Here is a 21456-nt window from a genome sequence, read left to right as displayed (position 1 = left end):
AAGCACACAACAAAGGACTGCTGGAATGTATCAATGCTCTCTCCTGTAAGAAGCTGCAATATGAAAAATGCAATCACAGGAGGTCCAAGTATTGTGCTGCAGTCAAGAGCAACAGTGCAGCTGAGGGGAGGTTTCTCTCAAGCTTATCTCTTCACAGTACCCCTTAACAAAGGAGGGAAACCACTGATCAATTCATTGACTAGTCTGAGCCTGTCAACATCCCATTACAAGTAAGTTCCTCAAGGAATTTTGGTCCCTTATCACTGTTGCATAGCAGCAACCTTTGTCATAATAGCATTCGTGCACCAATTAACTGGTTACCGGACTGACATGTAGCAAATGTATACTAGTATTCAACCCTCAAGTCACCAAGTCCTTGCTATCATGAAATGATGCTGAGCTAATGATGCACACCACAAAACACAAACATACAAAGCAATATATTTCATTTACTTAATGTCTGAATGCTACAAAAGACTAAACGACGAAATAAGATAATATAGAGAAGCAGAATTAGGCCATTCAGCCCATTGAGTCTGCCCTGCTGTTTGATCATGGCATATATATTTCTCAAATCCATTCTCCTGCCATCTCCCCATAACCCTTGATCCCCTTACCAATTAAAAAAAACTATCTTTATCTTAAATACACTCAATGACTTGGCCTCCACAGCCCTCTGAGTTCCAAAAATTAACCACTCTCTGGTTGAGGAAATTGCTCCACATATCAGTTCTCAAGGTCCATCGCTTCAATCTGAAGCTGTGCCCTCAGGTCCTAGACAATCCTACTGATGGAAATATATTCTCCACATCCACTCTATCTAGGCCTCTCAGTATTTTGTAAGTTTCAATGAGATTCCCCCCCTTTATCTTTCTAAACACCATCAAGTATAGATTCAGAATTCTCAACTGCACCTCGTATGACAAGCCTACATTCCCTAAATCGTTCTATGCACTCCCTCCAAGGCCAGCACATCCTTCCTTAAATACAGGGCACAAAACTGCTATAAATATTCCAAATGCAGTCTGACCAGAGCCTTATGCAGCCTTAGCTGTACATTTCTGTTGGATTCCAGCCCTCTTGAAATGAATGCAAACATTACATTTGCCTTCCTAACTACCAACTGTATTTGCATGTTAACCTTAAGAGAATCTTGAACGAAATTTCCCAAGTCCCTTTGTGCTTCAGATTTCCTAAACCTTTGCCTTAGTCTAGAACTCTATTTTTCCGATCAAAGTGCACAACATCACACTTGCCCACATTGTATTCAATTTGGCACTTCTTTGCCCACTCCCCTTACCTGTCTAAATCCTCCTGCAATTTCTTTGCTGCATCAACACTACCTACCACTCAACCTTTCTTTGTGTCGTCTGCAAACTGAGCAAAATTGCCCTCAGTTCTTTCATCTAAATCACTAATGTATAATGTGAATAGTTGTGGTCCCAACATGGAACTCCACTAAGTCACCGGCCACCATTCCGAAATTCTATTCTATGTATATTCTGAGTTCTGCTAGTCAGCCAATTCTCTATTCATGTCAGTACTTTGGTCTTAACATCATGGCCTGTTATCTATTTAGCAGCCTCCTGTGCAGTACCTTGTCAAAGGCCTTCAGGATGTCCAAATAGATTACGTCCACTGGTTTTCCTTTGTCTAATTTACTCATTGCCTCTTCAAAGAATGCTAAGAGATTTGTCAGGTATGACTTCCCTTGATGAAGCTGTGTTGACTAAGCCCTATTTTATAATGTACTTCCAAGTACCTCTCAAACTCATCCTTAATGATGGACTCTAAAATCTTTCCAATGACTGAGGTCAGGCAAAACGGCCTATAGTTTCCTGTCTTCTGCCTCTCTCCCTTCTTAATCATGGTATTACAATAGCCATTTTTCAGTTCTCCGGGACCTTTAAGTCCAAGGATTCCTGAAAGATTACCACCAATGCCTCAACTATCTCCTCTGGTGTATTGTCTGTCTATCCGAGGTGAATTATTCACCTTCAGATCGTTCAGCTTCGCAGATCTTCTCCATCATGGTGATCACTACATTTATCTTTGTCTCCTGACTCTTGAAGTTCTGGTATGTTGCTAATATCTTCCACTGTGAAAACTGTATCAGTTTTCAGTGCCACCACTATTTCTTTGTTTCCCATTACTACTTTCCCAGCCTCATGTTCCAGCAGCCCAATGTCCACTCTTACCTTTCTCTTAATCTCTAGATATCTAAAAAAATTCTTGCTATTTTTATTACTGGCTCGCTGTCTCTCATACTTCATCTTCTCCCACGCTTATTACATTTTTATTTATCTTCTGCTGGTTTGTAAAGGCTTCTCAATCTTCTGGATTCCCACTAATATTCACACATTGTATGCTTTTTCTTTTGCTTTTATGCTGTTCCTGACTTCTCTTGTCAGCAGTAGTTGCCTTGTCCTCTCCTTAATATGTTTCTTCTTCCTCAAATTGAATTTCTGCTGTGTCTCCCAAATTACCTCTGCCATTACTACTCCATAATCTTCCCTGCTAGGCTCCCCTTCGAATTTAACTCTGGCCTGCTGCTCCCTCTTGTATTTGTATTTATTATTACTCAATTGTAGCACCTCAATCTGATTCCAGTTACTCCCTCTCAAATTGCAGGGTGAATTCTATTACTCCCAGGGATTCCTTCACCTTAAACTTCCAAATCAAGTCTGTCTCATTGCCCATCACCAAATCCAGAGCTACTTGTTGGGATTCGCTACTAACCAGATTTTCCCAGTCCACCTGCATATTAATGATTGCAATAGTGCCTTTCTCACATACCCTTTTCATCTTCAGACCCTTCAGCCCAAACTGGTCCATGCCGACCAAAATGTCCATCCATGCGAAATCCAGTTCCCTGCACTTGGCCCATAAACCTTTCCTATGCATGTATTTATCCAAATGCCTTTTTAATATTGTTAATGTACCCTCCCCAACCACTTCCGCTATTAGCTCATTCTGTCTGCGTACTACCTTCAGTGTAAAAAAGTTGTCCCTCAGGGTCCCTTTCATTCTTACCCCTCTAACTTTAAACTGATGACCTCAATTCCTTTCGGGAAAATATTCGAGTTCATTCACCCTATCGATGCCTCTCATGATCTTATATACTTCCACACTTAAGCAATGGACTTGGAGAATGGTTGGCACATCAGTGGGGGAGTTGATGAAATTAGTGACTCAGCAAAGTGTGATTTTGTGACAGCATTCATGCAGTGACAAGCAGCCAAATGAGAGGTTAGCACAAAGGTTAGCAGCAGAGTCCTAACATGAAGAAATTGAGGGCTATCATCATTAACTGTGCGATTGATCGGGTCTGTTAATGGCTGGTTCTTGGAGAAAGGCCATTATTAAAGAGGAAAGAGCTGTTATCTCCCTTGGGGTGTCACAGTCTCCACCTGCTTTGTTGCTCAAATAGGTCATAAACCTATGTTCTGTTAAGGAACTCTGCAGCATTGTATGAAGATGACTTCGTACCTAACTGCAAAAATTAAACATACACTCTACCAAATAACTCCATCAAGATAACAATCTCTAGATTATTACCTGACCCATGTGCAAATTTGAAAAGGATAAGCAAGGTTAAAGAGATGAATGCATAGCTGAAAGACTGGCGTGGGTGAAGTAGGTTCCAGTTCATAAGCTACTGGCAAGAATACTGGGGAAGGTGGGATCTGTACTGTGGGAATCATACTTGGAATGATGCTCTTTCAAACCACATAGCCAGGGAGATAATGTGGGTTTTAAGTGAAATAGTGGGGGCAAGGGCCCAAATTTGGGAAATTGAGGTGCAACAAAAGTGAGGAAAAGGCAATAAAGGAAGGAATAATAATAAACAGACAACAACAGGAAGGGACAGATAATACAAGTTATGGGGCAAATCAGCAGGTAAGACTAGAATTAAAAAATAACAAAACAACACTTAAGGCATTGCATTTGATGGTACACAGCATTCAAAAGAAAATAGATGAACTCGTAGTACAAATTGAGACAAATAAAGTAAGATCTCGTGGTCATTACTGAGGTGTGGCTTCAAGATAACCTTGATTAATGGCATGATATGGCAACTGCTCTGCCCAGGACTGGAAGAAACTGCAGAAGGTTGTATGCACAGCCCAGACTATCACAGAAGCCAACCTTCCATCCATGGACTCCATTTACATCTATGGCTCGTTGCCGTAGGAAGGCTGCCTACATCAAAGACATATGGCACCCTGGTAATGCTCTCTTACAACATCTTCTATCAAGCAGAAGATACAGAAGCTTGAACTTCAGTAACAGCTTCTTCCTGGCCTTTATTATACTGATTAATGAACTCTCTAACTTCAAATAATTCTGATCTTGCTAATGTTGATCTTGCCTAATGTATGCCCCGTGTAATGTAACCTGTAAGACTGTCTAAGTTTTTTTTCCCACCCGATGATCTCAATATGCCTGCTTGCTATGATCTGCCTGTACTGCTGGTAAACAAAGCTTTTCACTGTACTTAGGTACACGTGACATTAAACAAATCAAATCAAATCAGGACCTAAGTTTTGGAAGGCGTGTGATATTAGGGAAGGACAAAAAGTTAGGAATAAGTGGAGGAGTAGCTCTGTTAATTAAAGATATTAATACAATCAAGAGAGATGACCACATTCAGGAAACCAAGATATAGCAGTGATCTGGGTAAGGGTGAGGAATGAAAAAGACAAAAGAGAATTTTATACAGTCACCTCATAGTACCCATGTAGGATCAGATATAAGGGAAGAAATAACAAAACAGCAATTATCATGGGGGATTTTGATCTATATACAGACTGGAAAAATCAGATGGATAAAAATAGTATAGGTGAGGAATTAATTGAATATTTTGGGAAAATTTCTTAGACTAGCTTGGGTAGTACCAACGAGACAGCAAGCTTTACGAAACTGGTTTGAGCATTAAGATCGGACCAATTACTGACCTCATAATAAAAGCATCCCTTGCTGGCAGTGACCAAGTTTGCATACAGTTTAAGGGAGAGAAGTGTGGATCTAAGACCACCATTTTGAATATAAACAATGGCCATTATGAGAGCATAAAAGCAAAGCTAGTAGAAGTGAACTGGCTATTTAGGTTATGGGATAGGCAAATAAGGGGATATTCCAGAAAACACAAAATAGATAGATTCCAACAAATAAAAACAAAATCTATGGCATGGTCCTGTCATCTATGGCTAACTAAAAAAAGTCTAAAATGTTATTAACCTCAAAGAAAAGATGTATAAATGTGCAAAGATACATGGCAGATTGAACAGAATTTTTTTTAAAATCCAAAGAAATACTAAAATATTAATGACAGAAAATTAGAGTGTGAGACAAAGTTAGCTAAATATACATGCTTATATAAAAGTTTCTTCAGATGTTTATAAAAACAGTTAACAAAGAAAGTGTTGGTCCTATAGAAAATGAGTCTGGGGAATTAGTAGTGGATAAAGAGTTGGCAGATGAATTGAACAGATTACTTATATTGGTCTTCACTGGAGAGGAAATAGGAAGCATCCTGGAGATAGCTGTTAATCAGGTATTGAAAAGGACTGAAAAATGCATGAAATTACAATTACCAAGGAAGTAGTACTGAGTAAGTTATTCAAACTGTGAGTTGATGACTCCTGGGACCTCATGGATTTTATCCTAGATCTAGTTTGAAGGTCTTTCGAGAAAATATTCGAAGTAGTAACTTGTGATATTGATAAAGGGGAACTAGTGGATGAATTGCACATAGATTTCTAGGAGACACTTGATAAGGTGTCACTTCATAGGTTATTGTAGAATATAAAAGCTCATGGTGTTGGGTGTAACATTATTGGCTGGTTCATTAGAAGCAGAGAATGGGAAAAATAGGTGTTTTGCACGATGGCTGTGTATCATGACTGATGTCCCAGAGGGGTTGCTGCCAGGACCTCAACACTTTACAATTCATATAAATGATTTGGATGAAGGGGCCAAAGACATGATAGTTAAATTTATTGACACAAATATAATTCAGGAAAGTGAGTTTTGAAGAGGACATAAGGGAAGCATGGTGGTTCAGTGGTTAGCACTGCTGGCTCACTGTGCCAGGACCCGTGTTTGATTTCACCATTGGACAACTGTCAGTGTGGAGTTTGCACATTCTCCGCGCTGCGTGGGTTTCTTCCAGTCGCTCTGGATTCCTCCCACAGTGCAAAGATAAGTAACTTGGGTGAATTGGCCATGCTAGATTGCCCATAATGCCCTTGGATGCGCATGGTAGATGAAGTAGCCATGGGAAACGCAAAAAGATAGGATAGGGGAGTAGGTCAGGGTGGGACAACCTTCAGACAGTAAGTGTGGACTTAATGGGATGAATGGCCTGTTTCCACTTTGTAGGGTTTATATGATTCTATGATAAGGGGCCCACAAAGGGCTATAGTTAGGTTAAGTAAATGAACAAAATTACAAATGGAATACAATGTGGAAAAATGGAAAACTGTCCATTTTGCCAGAAAGAATAGAAAAGAAGCATTTTATCTAAATAGAGAGGTTGCAGAGCTCAAGATGTGGAGAGATCTTGCTGTCCAAGTGTACAAATCACAGAAAGTTAGTGCAGGTGTAGCAAGTAATCAGGAAAGTTAATAGAATGTTATGGTTTATTGTGATGGGAGTTGAATGCAAGAGTAGGGAGGTTATGCTTTAGTTATACTGGGCATTATTGAGACTCAACTGGAGTACTGTGTACAGTATTGTTCCCTGTACCTATGAAAGGATGTTAATGCTTTGAAACCTGTTCAGAGAAGGCTTATTGACTAAGACTTGAATGAGTGGATTGCCTTAAGAGGAAAGGCGAGACAGGCTAAGCTTGTATCATCTAGAGTTTGAAAGAATCAGAGGTGACTCAGTTGAAATATAGAAAGGATGTTTTTAAGAACAGGAGGGTACTTTGGGAAACTTAGCAGATTTGAGGATGGAAAAAAGTTAAATTTATGCTTTTATAGCACTACCTGAGCCAAGGAGACTAAGCACGCTTTCCTCAGCCCTCCAAGCTAAGCAAACCTACCTCCTTGATTCATTTGCTCCACTGTTACTACCAAGACTGAGCCAGAAAAAAAAAATTCCTGGACTTTGCAAAGCTAACAACACAAACATTGACCTATTTTTCTAATTAGCCTGTTTACAGATGTTATTAAATAACTCTGGGACTTGAACCCAGGCCTCCCAGTTCAGGGGGTAGGGACACAAGAGGGCATTACACAAACTTTGAAAAGGATCCTTAAAGGCTAGATATAAGTTGTTGGGGTGTAGGTACTCCTATAGTGCAATCAGGAAACAAGTTCTAGGATTTTGACCCAGTAACAATGAAAGATCAGCAATATAGCTCCAAATAAGGAAGTGTGTGGCTTGAAGGGAAACTTTCAGGTGATCACATTTCCATGTGTCGGTTGCACATGTCCTTCAATATGATAGCGATTTCCAGTTTGAAAAGTGTTTTGAAGAAGCAGAAAAAATCAGAATGTAAGAAATAGCAGCGCCAATAGGGCATCTGGTCCCCTGAGTCTGTTCCACCATTCAATAAGATCATGGCTGATATTTTCATGGACTCAGCTCCACTTACCTGTCCACTCACCATACCCCTTAATTTCTTCACTGTTCAAAATCTATCTTAGCCTTAAAAACATTCAATGAAATTACCTCAGCTGCTTCAGAGGGCAGAGAATTCCATAAGCTCACAGGCTTTTGGTGAAGAAATTCCACCTCAACTCAGTCCTGAACCTGTTCCTCCTTATTTTGAGGCTGTGCCCCTAGTTTAAATTACTTACAGTGTGGAAACAGGCCTTTCAGCCCAACAAGTCCACAACTACCCTCCGAAGAGCAACCCACCCAGACCCATTCCCCTACATTTACTCCTTCACATAACATTATGGGCAATTTAGCATGGCCAATTCACCTAACCTGCACATTTTTGGACTGTGGGAGGAAACCGGAGCACCGGGAGGAAACCCACGCAGCTACAGGGAGAATGTGCAAACTCTACACAGACAGTTGCCCGGGGCGGGAATTGAACGCGGGTCTCTGGCACTGTGAGGCAGCAGTGCTAACCACTGTGCCACCATGTCGCCCATGGTTCTACTTTTACTCACTATTGAAAACAACCTCCCTGCTTCTATCTAATCAATTGCCCCCTCACTCTTCTAAATTCCAATGAGTATAGTTCCAGTCTGCTCAACCATTCGTCATAAGCTAATCCTCTCAAGTTTGGAATCAACCTCGTGAACCTTCATTGCATCCCTCCAGTGCCAATACATCGTTTCTCAAGGAGACCAAAACTGTACACAGTACTCCAGTGAGTTTTAAGAAGGTTTGTAACTCAGGTTGGGGTTCTGGATGTAGGTTTGCTCTCTGAGCTGGAAGATTCATTTTCACATGTTTCTTCACCATACTAGGTAACATCTTCAGGGAGCCTCTGAATGAAACACTGGTGGTCCAGCCTGTTTTCTATTTATATGATTGAGTTGCCTTGGGTTGGTGATGTCATTTCCTGTGATGATGTCATTTCCTATGGTGGTGTCATTTCCTGTTCTTTTTCTCAGGGGGAGGTAAATTGGATCCAAATCAATGTGTTTGTTGAGTTCCAGTTGGAACGCCAAGTTTCTAGGAATTCTCGTGCATGTCTCTGTTTGGCTTGTCCTGGGATGGATATGTTGTCCCAGTTATAGAGTCATAGAGATGTACAGAATGGAAACAGATCCTTCGGTCCAACTCATCCATGCCGATTAGATATCACAACCCAATCTAGTCCCTCCTGCCAGCACCTGGCCCCTATCCCTCCAATCCCTTCCTATTTATATACCCATCCAGAGACCTTTTAAATATTGCAATTGGACTAGACTCCACCACTTCCTGTAGCAGCTCATTCCAAACATATACCACCCTCTGAGTGAAGACGTCACCTCTTAGGTCTCTTTTATATCTTTTCCCCTCTCACCCTAAACTTATGTCCTCTAGTTTCATGAGGTCCCCATACCAGGGAAAATACTTTGTCTATTTATCCTATACATGACCCTCATGATTTAATAAGTCTGTATAAGGTCACCACTCAGCCTCCGATGCTCCAGGGAAAACCACCCTAGCCTATTCAACTTCTCTCTATAGTTCAAATCCTCTAACCCTGGCAATATCCTTGTAAATCTTTTCTGAACCCTTTCAAGTTTCACAACATCTGATGTCCTTCCTCATACGAATGTAAGGATACTGGAGAGAATGGGTCATGCTGTTTTGTGGCTAGTTGATGTTCATATATCCTGGTGACTAGTTTTCTGTCTGTTTGTCCACTTCGACTAGGACAACACATCCATCCTAAGACAAGCCAAACAGAGACATGCACGAGAATTCCTAGAAGCATGGCATTCCAAGAGCTTATGCTTGAAATGTTGATTCTCCTGCTCCTCGGATGCTGCCTGACATGCTGTGCTTTTCAGTGCCACACTTTTCGACTTTGATCTCCAGCAGCTGCCGTCTTGTCTTTCTCCTAGACTTGAGTATAGGATAGTTGATCAGTAAGTTTGTAGATAATACAAAAAGTGAGGTAAGGAGGATAGCCTTAGATTACATGATGATATAGAAGGATTGGTCTGATATACTGACCAGTGGCAAATGGAATTCAATCTTGATCGGTGGGAGATGATACATTTAGGTAGGACAGAAAACACAAGGGAATACGTGATGAATGGTAAGACCCCGGGAAGCACCATAGATCATGGGGAACTTGGTGTGCCAACCAGGTGTCTAACGGTTCCTTAAGGTAGTGGAAAAGGTAGGTAAAATGGTTAAGGAGGCTTATGGGAAACTTGCCTTTAAAAGCCAAGGCAAAACCTTGTAAGGATATGCAGAATTGTATGGAATGTGGCTTGGCCACAGATGGAGTAATGTATGCAGTTTTGGAATTCATACTACAGAACGGATGAGATCACTCTATAGAGAGTGGAGATTTACCAGGATGTTGTCTGGGCTGGAGAATTTATTGGATAGACTGAAGTTATTTTCCTTGCAGCAGAGGAGACTGACGGGAGATATGATTGAGATGTATAAAATTAAGAGAGGCATAGACATGGTGGACAAGAAAAATTTTCCCCTTGGTGGAGGGATAGATGACAAGTGCCGCATAAATGCCAATAAGAGACAACCTACCATCACTAATTCCTCACTGCTAACTTCCTGGAGGGGTTATTGATGAAAAAGCTGAATTGCTCCAGTCACATAAACACTGGTTAGAAATTGTGTGCTAACTTACTTCTTGACTTCCCAAAACCTTTCTGCAAGATATTAGAAAGAATTGTGATGCAATATTTTCCATTTGACTGGATGGGTGCAGCTAAAACAACACTTAAATAGCTCAGTACCGTTTAGAACAAAATAACCAGCATGATTAACACCCTATCTAACGCTGTCAATATTAATTTCTTCCACCACCAATGCATAGTGGAGTAATTGTGTATAACTTAGAAGATGCACTACAACAGCTCACCACTAAAAAAAAAAGCTGATGGGGGAAATAGCAAAATTTGCTGGACTCTGGGGAGGTTCCAGCAGATTGGAAAATAGCAAATGTGATATCACCGTTTAAGAAAGGAGGTAGACAAAAGGCAGGTAACTTGAGGCCCGTTAGTTTAATGTCTGCACTGGGAGAAAATGCTTGAATCTATATTAAAGTAAGAAATAGCAAGACATCTAGATAGAAATTGTCTCATTGGGCAGATGCAGTATAGGTTCATGAAAGGCAAGTCATGTCTAACTAATTCTGGAATTATTTGAGGACATTATGAGTGTGGTGGATAACAGGGAACCACTGGATGTGGTATATCTGGATTTCCAGAAGGCATTTGATGAGGTGTTGCACAAAAAGCTGCTGCATAAGATAAAGGTTCATGGTGTTATGGGTAATGTATTACTAGAGAAAGAAGATTAGTTAACTAACAGAAAGCAAAGCGTGCGGAGAAATGGGTGTGTTTTTCTGGTTTGCGATCAGTGGCTAGTGGTATGTCTCACGGATCAATGCTGGAACTGCAACTGTTTACAATTTACATAGATGATTTAGAGTTAGGGACTAAGTGCAGTGTATCAAAATTTGCAGATTACATTAAAATGTGTGATAGAGCAAAGTGTGTGGAGGACACTAAAAATCTGCAGAGGAGTATAGATAGATTAGGTGAGTGAGCAAAAGTCTGGCAGATGGAGTACAATGTTGGTAAATGTGAGGTCATCTATTTTGGTCGGAATAACATCAAAATGGAGTATTATTTAAAGGGTGAAAAGTTGCAGCATGCTGCTATGCAGAGGAAACTCTATGTCCTTGTGTATGAATCCCAAAAAAAAAAGCGGTTTGTGGGTACAGCAAATAATTAAGAAGGCCAGTGGAACATTTTACTTCATTGTTAGAGGAATGTTGGTAAGGCCACATCTGGAGTACTGTGGATGTAGGTTTGCTCACTGAGCTGGAAGGCTCGTTTTCAGATGTTTCATCACCATACTAGGTAACATCTTCAGTGAGCCTCCAAATGAAGCACTGGTGGTGTAGCCCACTTTCTATTTATTTGTTTGTGTTTCTGAGAGTTGGTGATGTCATTTCCTGTGGTGATGTCATTTCCTGTTATTTTTCTCAAGGGGTGGTAAATGGGATCCAAGTCAATGTGTTTGTTGGTAGAGGAATGAAATAGTTCATTGATACCTTAACAGCAAGGGCCTCAAAACGCTTCCCAGTAGAACCCCACTGGACTCAGGCTTCTAATCAGAAAAACACTTCTTAACCATTATCCTCTGCTTTCTGCCAGTCAGCCAATTCCAGATCTAGTTCGACAAATTTACTTTGTTCACATGAGCTCTTACCTTCACTCTCAATCTTCCATGCAGGACCTTACCAAAAACCTTGCTGTGGTACAAGTAGACTCTGTCAAATGCATTGCCCTTATCTATACAACTGGTCATGTCTTCAAAAACCTCAATCAAGTTGGTCAGACATAACCTCCCCTTAAGAAAACCATGCTGACTGCCGATTCAACTGCAGATAAATTCTGTCCCTCAAAATTCCTTCCAAGAATTTCCTCACCACCAGGGTTAGACTGACTAACCTATAACGTTCTAGTTTATCCCTTGTTTCCTTCTTGAATAATGATAGCACAATGGCTGTATTCCAGCCCTCTGGCACCTCTCCTGTGGCTAGAGAGGAAATGAATTTTTTTGCCAGCACACCTGCTAATACCTCCCTTAACTCACACAGCAGCCTGGGATACATTACATCCAGCATTGGAGATTTATTGACTTGTAAGCCTGCCAGGCCACTCAGACTGTCCTCTCCATCTATGCTAATTGCTTTAAGTATCACAATCCTTCTCCCAGATTTCTATATCCACATCTTCCTTCTTACTCATGAATGCTGACACAAAGTATTCATTTAGAAGCTTACCAATGTTCGCTGTTTGCATGCTCTTGACATCAAAGAATCAGTTGCGCTTTTGCTTGTTTTTTGTAGTTTCATTATTTGAAGAGTTGTGAATGCGCTGGACCTTATGCAATCATCAAACATTTCCAGTTCTGACCTTATGATTGATTCCTGCTGTGTGAGAGCCTGTATGAAGAGGTTCTGTCTGCATTTTCATCATCAGCCCGATAAAGGGATGGGAGGAGAGAGTGATTGGTGAAGGAGGTAAAAATGGTGAGAAATAGATGAGGAATGGGGAGTTGGAGGTTCACTGAAGGGAGGACTAGATGAGATCTTAGTGAGGGGTGGAGGAGATAGGGCATTGGTGGAATAGAGGGAGTGAGTTGGTGAAGGGAGGGGGAAATGGTGATCATTAGTGAAGGGACGGAGAGATAGTGAGATTGCAGAATGGAGGGGGAATTGGGTAGGGATAGGGTGCATGCTCAACTCCTTTAACCCTACAGTTAAAATAAAAATCCGTTTAACCTCCACTCAACAACTTAGACCTCTTGCCCCACCAACACCACCCCCAACCCAGCAAATCTCTCTCAATAACCTTGGATCCTTCCTGCAGCAAAAAAATTAAGAAAATAAAATTACTTGGTTGTAATCTTTGAAGATAGAACTTTCGTCAAAACAATACCAGTTTCCTTTGATACTTTTTCATTGATGGCCATCATGAGATTTTCATTGGTAGACGACTGCTATCCTGACAGCAAAAGCTATATTGTGTTTTTGTCGGTTTTCATAACTTATTCGTTTTTCTGGAAACAACTTGCTATCCAGAAGTCAAACCTCCTTATATTTAAAGTAAACATTTCACAAGGATAAAAACAAGAACTATTAACAAATGACAGATTTTTATATCAATCAAACAAAGTTGACATTGTAGAAAATTTCATCTATTTGGACAGTTCCATTGATGTCCAGAGAACAAAGAAACAAAGAGAGAAACCATGAGAAAAGGTAAACCAACATCAGCTTTCAATCAACACAAAATGATTTGGAACAGAAAAGAGGTGTCAGTTAAAACAAAGTTGAGACTCAATAGTGTAAACGAATTTGATTCTATATGGTTCTGAAACTTGGATGCCTTTAATAGATGGTGTCTCTGAAGGGTTCGATGCAAATGATATTTTATACCCAAAATGTAAGTAAGAAAACATTAAACTGTCCTCAATTTAATCCAGCATATACAAAAGATGACTGAGCAAACTTAGCCATGTTACTTGACATTAATCATCACAAAGTTAAAAAAATCAAACAACACCAGGTTATAGTCCAATAGGTTTAATTGGTAGCACACTAGCGTTTGGAGCGCCGCTCCTTCATCAGGTGGTTGTGAAGGGCACAATTGTCAGACACAGAATTTATAGCAAAGGTTTACAGTGTGATGTAATTGAAATTATACATTGAATAATACCTTAAATTGTTTGTTGAGGCTTTCATCTGTTAGAATACTATGATAGTTTCACTTCTTTCATGTGTAAATCACAAAACCTTTTTTTTAAAAGTTGCATTCTCAGGTTAACTGTAACAATTGGTGTTAGCTAGACAATATGTTGAAGGTGTTAGTCCCCTGTGTTCTCTGTCTTTGTCATAATGTTTAGACTGATTGTAAACTAAAAAGTGAGATAACAGAGTCTTACATGAATTCATGCAGTAGTTGAGCAAAGTACAATGTAACTCTGCAAGTCCAAATTCACCCCAAAAACATATACGTATATGTGTGTATGTGGGTCTGTGTGTCTGTCTGTCTGGGTTGGGGGAGGGTTGTGAGTGAGAGAGAGAGTGTGTATGTGTGTGTAGAGTGTCTTAAGTCTGTGAGGGGGTACATGTGTGAGTGTGGGAATGTGTGTGTGTGTGTGTCTGTGCGCGTGCACGTGTATAGTGCAATGGTGGCCATCTGTCCGGTTGAGGCCCTCCCTATGGGTACAGAACTTAGCTATCAGCCTCTGTTCGGCCACTTTTCGCTGCTGCCTGTCTCGAAGTCCGCCTTGGGGGATGGTCACCCGAAGATCCGAGGTCGAATGTCCTGGACTGCTGAAGTGTTCCCCAGCTGGGAGGGAACACTCCTGTCTGTTGATTGTTGTGCTGTGCCCATTCATCTGTTGCCATAGCCTTTGCTCGGTTTCTCCAATGTACCATGCCTGCACTGTATAAGATAAACAACGTTGGCTGAGTCACATGAGTACCTGCCACGTACATGGTGGGAGGTGACCCCATGTGGTATCCATGTCCATACTCTGTTACCTCTTGCAGCGCCTACCATGATAGGGATATATGGAGTTGGCCTGAAAACCAGGCAGCTTGCTACAAATAATGATCTGTTTGAGGTTTGGCAGTTGTTTAAAGGCAAGCAGTGGAAGTGTGGGGAAGGTCTTGGTGAGGTGTTCATCCTCATTGATAATGTGTTGCAGGTCACGAAGAAAATGGTGTAGTTTTTCAGCTCCTGGGAAGTACTGAACAACGAAGGGTACCCTGTCGGTTGCAGCATTTGTCTGTCTCCTGAAGAGGTCATTACGATTCCTTGCTGTGGCACATTGGAACTGGCGGTTGATGAGTTGAGCATCGTACCTAGTTCTTATGAGAACATCTCTGAGTACTTCCAGATGCCCGTCACGTTCCTCCTCATCTGAACAGACCCGGTGTACACTTGGGCTTGTCCATAAGGGCTGGCTGTTTAATATGTTCGGGTGGAAGCTGGAGAAGAGTAGCATTGTGAGGTTGTCTGTGGGTTTGCGGTAGAGTGTGGTGCTGAGGTGTCCATCCTTGATGGAGATGCATGTGTCCAAGAATGAGAGAGATAGTCGGGAGTAGTCCATGGTGAGTTTGATGGTGGGATGAAGCTTGTTGATATCACAAAGTAGTTTTATCAATGACTCCTCGCCATGGGCTCAGAGGAAGAAAATGTCGTCAATGTACCATGTGTATAATGTTGATTGGAGGTCCCGTGTAGAGAAGAAGTCCAGTTCGAACCTGTGCATGAAGATGTTAGCATATTGGGGTGCAAATTTGGTCCCCATAGCTGTTCCGTGAGTCTGGATCAAAAACTGGTTGTCAAAGGTGAAGATGTTGTGATCGAGGATAAAGTGGATGAGTTGTAGGATGGTGTTTGGAGATTGGCAGTTGTTGGTGTTGAGTACTGAGGCTGTTGCCCCGATGCCGTCATTATGCGGGGTGCTGGTGTATAGTGCTGAAACGTCCATTGTGAAGAGAAATGTTTCCAGTTCGACTGGTCTGTGGGTGCTGAGTTTCTGTAAGAAATCCGTAGCGTTGCGACAGAAGCTGGGGATCCCCGGTACATTAGGTTTCAAGATGCCTTCAACATAGCCGGAGAGATTCTCACACAGGGTCCCATTGCCTGATACGAGGGGATGTCCTGGTCTGTTGGCTTTGTGTATCTTTGGAAGGCAGTAGAAGTCATCTACACGAGAAGTAAGTGGGATGAGGGAGCGTAGGGAACTCTGAAGAACTGGATCCAAAGTCCTGATCAATGTGTTTAATTCACGGGTGTGTTCTTTGGTCAGATCAGCTGGTAGTTGCCTGTAGTGTTCCTGGTTGTTCAGTTGTCGGTACATTTTCTTGCAGTAATCTGTTCTATTCTGAATGACAATGGCTCCTCCTTTATCTGCTGGTTTGATGACAATGTTGTGATTGGTTTTGAGAGCCTGGATGGCATTGCGTTGTGAGCGGGTGATATTTTGCTCTACCTTGTGGGTACGGCTGATGAATCTGGCATTTATATATTTCCTAAGGTTTGAGCATACATGTCAAGCCCAGAGCAGCGGCCCTCTGGTGGGGTCTAAGTTGACACCTTCTTTGGTCGCTCCTTTACAGATCCCTGTGATGACTGTACCAGTTCATCAGTGGGTTCATTGGATCACTGCTGGCATCTTGAAAGAATTCCCGGAGTCTCATTCATCTGATGAACTCCTCCGTGTCTGCTGCAAGAACCAACGGGCCTATTTTGGTGATGGGGCAGAAGTTGAGACCCTTGCTCAGGACTTCAATCTCTTCCCATCGAAGGGTGTGGTCCGATAAGTTGATAATAGACTTCCCCGCAGTGATAATGTTATCCGCTGTAGTGCCAGGTTGGACTTTGCTAATGGTGAGAAAGCCAAGTTTCTTACTCACTTAGTCTGCGCATGCATTCCTAAACAATGTAAGATACCGAGTCTCAGTCCAAAAAGTCAATATGGATACAGGTCTGTGATGAAGCTACAGCCACAGAAATAGCAGAAAGAAATCATTACAAATTACAAATAAGTTCTTTTCCTGAGCTGGCAGGGGAAATCTATTGGATTTCAGTGAGATTCAGCCCACGCTGTAGTCATCACCAATCAATGCTGTGCTTGAAGGAATGTCACTTATATCGAGGCAGTAGAGGAGACAGTAATGCTGCAGGTCACTATGATGCATACGACTGAGATAACAGTTGATATAGATCCAGTTCAGGAACTTTTAAATTATTAATGGATACATGATAAGTGTGAAAACAGGAGATGACGTTACTGCGCAAGAAGATCAAAGTTCCTCTTGTTGCGAAAAAAAACTGACACTGCACAGCCCTATTATCTTGGAAGGAGAGTAAAAGTTGTTTCTACTTCACATTCCTTTATGCAAAACTGGTTTCAAGCCACCCAGTCATTCTACTAGCAGTATTCCTGTGCTATGTCAAGTTACTGCTAAGATGGAATATGATGCATCTTATTACTTACTATTAGTAATAGTAGGAGGAAACAAAATGTCCCTGATGGGAAGGAATTAGTTTCAGAAGGTACAGTCAAATTGGGCCAAAGGATTTAGAGTAGGGATCAGTAAGAATACATCTGACATTGAAGAAGTGCTAAGCTAGCACAAGCAAGGCCCAAATCGCAAAATTAATTCAGTTCAATATTGAACTACCATAAGTCACCAGACCATACAAACACAAATGTCTTTTACAATTTCCCATAAAGATTGATGCATTTTTAGCCACAGCATTGCCTGTGAATTCTTATACAAATAATATGTCAGTGTGCTCAATAAAATATTCAATTGTGTCATGTAATGGCCTAAAGGATGTGATGTTGAGAAATTGCAGCAGTACTTCACACATAGAAATGAGTTGAGTGTCGATCAAGGCTGTCTCCTATGCAGTTTAAAAATCACTGTTCCACCAAGGTTTAGCGAGAGAGATTGTTAGAGGGACTTCATCAAAATCACACAGTCTACATGAAGGCAGTAGCAAGAAGTTACCTTTGCATCCAAAGGTGACTAGAAATATTGATGGGATGTTATAAATGCATCTCAGAAAGAGAAATAATCCAACTAAACAGAAGAAAACACATCAGGAATACATTGAGAATTGGGGGTCCATTGTTTGTATTTCCTATGTAGCTCATTACTTCATCTAACTGTGTCACGTTAGTAACTAGCCTTCTGCCAACATATGTGAAAACAGAGCAATCATAAGAATCAAAGTCTTGACTTAAAGATTTATGACGAAGGGCTTTTGCCCGAAACGTTGATTTTCCTGCTCCTTGGATGCTGTCTGAACTGCTGTGCTTTTCCAGCACCTCTCTGATCCAGAATCTGGTTTCCAGCATCTGCAGTCATTGTTTTTACCTTAAAGATTTATCAAGCCCACCTTACTCCATCATTACCAACATTGCCACTCATCACTGTGCCATACTCAAGGCGGGACCTCATTTCCACAAGGACTGCGTGATGCAAGAACTTGTGTTCGAGAATTTGCTGCTCCCCTAACTAGTACAGTTACAACACTGGTATCTACCTGATAATGTGGAAAATTGCCCAAGTACACCCTGTATATAAAAAGCAGGACAATTCCAATCCAGCAAATTACTGCCCCACTATCTACCCTCAGTTATCAGTAAAGTGATGGAAGGTGTCATAAAGAGTGTTATTAAGCAGCACTTGCTCAGCAATAGCCTGCTCGGTGATGTCTAGTTCGGGTTCAATCAGGACTACTCAGTGCATGACCTGATTACAGCATTGGTTCAAACATAGACAAAAGAACTGAATTCCAAAGATGAGGTGAGAGTGACAGCTCTTGATGTCAAGACTGCATTCAACTGAGTATGGCTTCGAAGAGTCCTGGCAAAACTAGAATCAATGGGAATCTGGAGGCAAACTCTCTGGTGGTTGGAGTCATACCTGACACATTAGAAGATGGCTGTTGTTGTTGGAGATCAGTCATCTCAGCTCCAGGACATCTTTGTAGGACTTCCTCCGCATAGTATCCTAGATCCAACCATCTTCAGCTGTTTCATCAATGACATCCCCTCCATCATAAGGTCAGAAAAGGGGATGTTGCTGATAATTGCAGAATGTTCAGCACCCATTCGTGACTCCTCAGATACTGAAGCAGTCCATTCAAAATTCCAAGATCTGGACAATATCCAGACTTGGGCTGACAAGTGGCAAGTAACATCACTAGGAATACTGCAGAAGCTAGGAATACTGCAGTGAGTAACACACCTCCTGACTCCCCAAAAAACCTGTCCACCATCTACAAGGCACAAGTCAGGTGTGTGATGGAATACTCTCCATTTGAGTGGGTGAGTGCAGCCCCAAGAACACTCAAGCAGCTTGACACCATCCTGAACAAAGCAGCCTGTTGGATTGGCATGACATTCACAAATATCCACTCCCTCCACCACCCGACACTCAGAAGCAGCAGTGCACTATCTGTAAGATGCACTGCAGAAATTCACCAAAGATCCTCAGACAGCATCTTCCAAACTCATGACACTTCCATTTAAAAGGACAAGGACAGCAGATATATGGTACCACCTCCACCTTCCATTTCCTCATCAAGCCACTCACCATGCTGACTTGGATATAAATGGCTGTTCCTTCTCTGTTGCTGGGTAAAAATCCTGGAATTCCCTCCCTAATGGCATTATTGGTCAATCCACAGCAGGTAGACTGCAACAGTTCAAGAAGGCAGCTGTCAGAGGTGCTGACAGTCTTGCTGAGTTTCTTCGGTACTTCTTGTTTTTATTTCATATTTCCACCATTTGCAGTATTTCGCTTTAAAAACTCCACTGAAATTTGGTTACATGATGATGAGCATTTGGCACACTTGCCTTCATTGAGCAGAACATTGAGTATAGGAGTTGTGACATCATGTTGCAGCTATACAGGACATTGGTGAGGCCATTTTTAGAATACCGTTTTCAATTCTGGTCGCCCTTTCTACAGAAAGACATTGTTAAATTTGAGAGGGTGCAGAAAAGTTTCACAAGAATGTTGCTGGAACTGGAGGGTTTGAGTTGTAGGAGAGGCAGAATAGGCTGGGGCTTTTTCCACTTGTTGAGGGTGTGGCTTTATAGGGATTGATTAAATCACAACGGACATGGATAGGGCGAATAATCAAAGTCTTTTTCCCAGGGTAGGGAAATCTAAAACCAGAGGGCATAGGTTTAAGCTGAGAGGGGAAAGATTTAAAAAGGATCTGATGGGTAATTTTTTCACACAGAGTGTAGTACATGTATGGATGAGCTTCCACAGGCAATGGTGAAGGCATGTACAGTTACAAGATTTAAAAAAGGCATCTGGATGAGTCAGTGAATAAGAAGGGTTTAGGGAGATGTGGCCCAAATGCTGGTAAATGGAACTAGATCAGATTTGGATGTCTGGTGGACACAGACGAGTTGAACCGAAAGGTCTGTTTCTGTGTTGTATGAGTGTTCAAATAATTCCTCTGCACTTAGAGATTAGTTCAAATGTAATCCTTCTCCACCACATTAACCTGAATACCCGTGCAGCAGTTGAACACTAATTTACCAATCCCACCCTGCTGACCAACTAGGGGATTATGTGACCATTATCTGCACCTGCCTAACCACTGATGCAACGAAAGATTCAACTCAATGATTTTATTTCCAGCATTATATGAACTCCAGTAACGACTGAATGCAACAAAAGATTCAAAAGGATGAGTTTACATCTGATATTATATAAGTTCCAGTAACTATTGGTTGCTGTCAATTCGATAAAAGTAAAGAATTTGTATTTTTCTAGGGATAGCCCATAAAATTATAACAGGAGATTGGACCACAGGCTGAAATTGCACCCTTATCACAGCCTACCTACTACAACCATAAAATTGAGTTCCATGTCAGTACTGGTGTCAGAGCAATTGAAGGCCTGAAAAAAAAATTAAGGATGCTTCGAGCAGTTTCTGGTTAGACCTGAATTGCATACCTGTTGTATGTGCCCCAGGGGTGTGCAGAGTGAGCAGATCATGAAAATCAATTTTTTTAGCTTATTTGACACACTTCCTACCAGCTTGGACTGCAAAAGTTCAGTTGTCACCTCCCTGTTCACTCACTTTTGAACTTTGCTCAGCTGTCCAACAGAGTCCACACATCACCTCCCATGCCTACCGAAGTCCAAATGTGTGCATGTTAAGTGAATTGGCTATGCTACATTGCCCATTGTCTCCAGGGATATGTAGGTTACGTACATTAGCCACGGGAAATACAGGGTTACAAGGATAGGGTCGGGATGGGATGCTCTTCACAGGGTCAGTGTGGACTTTTTGGGCCGAATGGTTTGTTTCCACACTCTAGGAATTCTATGATTAAAACTCCCAGAACTATATGACCAGATAATCTGTTTTGAAATGTAGACTGAGGAATAAATATTGGCAAGATGCAAGATATATTGTCCTTGATCTTCTTCAAAAAAATGCAGTAGAATTTTTCACATCTAACGGAGGAGCTTTAGTTTAAAGTCTTATCCAAAAGACAACATCTCTGATTATCCCCTACTCCTTCAATATTGAACTGGAATATTAGTGTTGGTTTTATTCTCAAGTCTAGAAATCCTTGTAACTCAGACTACACCATTACCAACTGAACCACAGCTGAGACTGTTTTGAGTTTCCCGTGTGACATTGAGATATTGACTGGCTGCTGCTTGTGCTGCAGTGAAAATTGAGACCTCCATCACCAGATTTTGGATCATAACTGTGT

General features: G+C 41.4%; 1 protein-coding gene across 1 annotated transcript in view; it reads right to left on the bottom strand.

Annotated features, from left to right (window-relative positions):
* The window catches only part of LOC132819481 (parkin coregulated gene protein homolog), a 348040-nt gene that overhangs the window by 261339 nt on the left and 65245 nt on the right, over positions 1–21456 (bottom strand). The window lies entirely within an intron of this gene.

The sequence above is a fragment of the Hemiscyllium ocellatum genome, chromosome 10 (genome assembly GCF_020745735.1).
Source record: "Hemiscyllium ocellatum isolate sHemOce1 chromosome 10, sHemOce1.pat.X.cur, whole genome shotgun sequence".
NCBI classification, from domain to species: Eukaryota; Metazoa; Chordata; class Chondrichthyes; order Orectolobiformes; family Hemiscylliidae; genus Hemiscyllium; species Hemiscyllium ocellatum.
Note: the sequence above shows the minus strand (reverse complement) of the source record. Positions and strands in the feature narration are given on the sequence as shown.